Source organism: Dendroctonus ponderosae, unplaced genomic scaffold, assembly GCF_020466585.1.
Source record: "Dendroctonus ponderosae isolate FM_Combo_2020 unplaced genomic scaffold, Dpon_F_20191213v2 Dpon_F_20191213_10, whole genome shotgun sequence".
NCBI lineage: Eukaryota > Metazoa > Arthropoda > Insecta > Coleoptera > Curculionidae > Dendroctonus > Dendroctonus ponderosae.
Window position 1 is genome coordinate 3,818,707 of NW_026017111.1, and position 2,316 is coordinate 3,821,022.

A 2,316-nucleotide genomic window follows, 5' to 3' on the forward strand; every position below is an offset into this window, starting at 1 on the left:
CAATTACGCGCCCTGTTTCCACACGAGAACGTTCATATTTTAGCCAAAATCAGAATCATCAATCAAAAAAGCTTCATTCAACATCGCTTTTTCTGCCGACTGCATTTTTTAAAAAGGAGACGTGTAATTGTGCGAAAACGTTTAGTGTTAGCCAACATTTACTCGATCACCAAAGCTCAGGATTAGGCTCAATTTCAACCCAATTTTCAGGACATTTATATAAAATTATCGTCTTCTGAAGATGAAAATTGCGTTGCTACCGAACACTGCTTTGGAGGTTGAAATTTGCTAAATCAGGGTGAGTAATTGTGTAAAAACTTTCATTTTTTACCCACGATTGCCTCAATTGGCAAAGTTCAGGATTTGGTGCAATTTCAATTAAATTTTCAGGACATTTCCAATCAATTCTCGTGTGCAGATAGTGAAAAGTTCACATTCCCGTCGAACTTTAAGTGGAAGCATGATCTTTAAAACAGGGCGTGTAATAGTTTGAAAAGGTTCAGTGTTTGGTCAGCATTGGCCTGATCGGTAAAAATCAGCAGTTGGTTCGATTTCAATGAAATTTTCATCAGTTCCAAAACTAATTCTCGTCTGCAGATAAAGTAACCGCTTTTTAAAAGAGACAATGCAAATTTGAGAAAACGTTCCTTGTTCCTGTTACAAAAAAAAATAGCACTTGATTCCACCTAAACCAGACTGTGTTTCTGAAAAAACGCCACTACAAAACCCTTTAGAACTCAACTTGAATTCAACACAAAACAAAATACACCGCTATCAAAAACAAGCTCGATCCAGCCGCAACTTCTCCATTCAATCTACATAGATAATACGAATTGTAACCCAATTTTGCTCTAGACAATGCCTTGCGTCTGACATGTCTACAAAGAAAATCTCAATTACACTGTACATACAAATGTGCATATCGAATAGCTGGCTTTCTGATTGACAACGCAAGATACTCCGAACGGTTTCTCGTATCGCAGGAGGGTCGAGGCTGATTTATTACATCCCTCCTGTTCCATTATCTAGATTCGGGTTTATTGTGGATTGCGAGCGTTCCAGTTAAACTCGGAAAACTAACTGACAGCAACATTGAAATTGAGCATGGAATTTACAGTTGATACTTTCTATTTGGGCTTTCAACACTATCGGCTCTATTTTGATAAGCTCGACCCCATCAACCCAAACTGTTCCATTGATTGGAGCGAAAATATCACTTTGCTCGTCTGAATTATTTGCGTGCAAATTTGAAGCAGTTTCTTGCAAGTTTACAGAGTTTTGGCAAGTCGAGTTTTAAGTTTTTCTGTGTAGTTTTACGGTCGGTTCATCCACAGCCTAAAAATACTCAACTGTGTCTTGAATATTTTTCAAAATAATTTCAGGGACATCAGGGGCATCTTTTGAGCCTTTGAGGGTTGGAGAATTGTAAAAGCAAACATTTCAATTTTCTTTGATACTGTTTTCCTCCAAATTGGTGCAACTGCCAGACTATGTACTAAAAATCCTTCAGTTCAACCCATATGACTTTCGTATTTTGGAAAGACTCATGTTGTCTCTGATGCTTAAAACAGCTGGGGGCAAACTCCATATGTGTGATCGGGAGATCTTGGAGGTCCAGCAATTGAGTGAATAATCGTCCAAGAAAACGTTAACTGGAGCGTTTCAAAACGGTAAATTGCTACTTGAAATCGTCTACAGTGGCTTTTTTCTACCTTCATTCTCTTTTTTTACAAACTTCTTTTTGGGTATTTCGCCTCAAAAATTTTTGTCTTTAAAAACGACAGAATTTCCTCACGTCTTTTATTACAGATTGATAAATAGTGCTCCTATTTTGCAATAAGAACGAATTATTTATCAAAAAGTAATCACGAACTATCACCTAGAGGGCATCCTGCGACACACTTAGGCTCAAGCTGTAAGAGAACATTCCAATTAGTAGAGAAATTAATTTGAAAAATTGCCTTGACGTTTCGATAGCTATTTTCTGCTATCCTTATCAAAAGAACCTAAATGAACCTAAAAAAGAGTATGTTAATAAATTGTGTAGCAATAGTAGGATAATACAATATATGAAAATTCGTTCTGATAATTCGTCTGTGTAAATTGAGATATTGAATTATCAGAGCGAATTTTCATATATTGTATTATCCTAATATTGTTACACAATTTATTAACATACTTTTTTTAGGTTCATTTAGGTTCTTTGGACAACGATAGCAGAAAATAGCTATCGAAACGTCAAGGTAATTTTTCAAATTTATTTCTCTACTAATTGGAATTTTCTCTTACAGTTTGAGCCTAAGTGTGTCGCAGGAT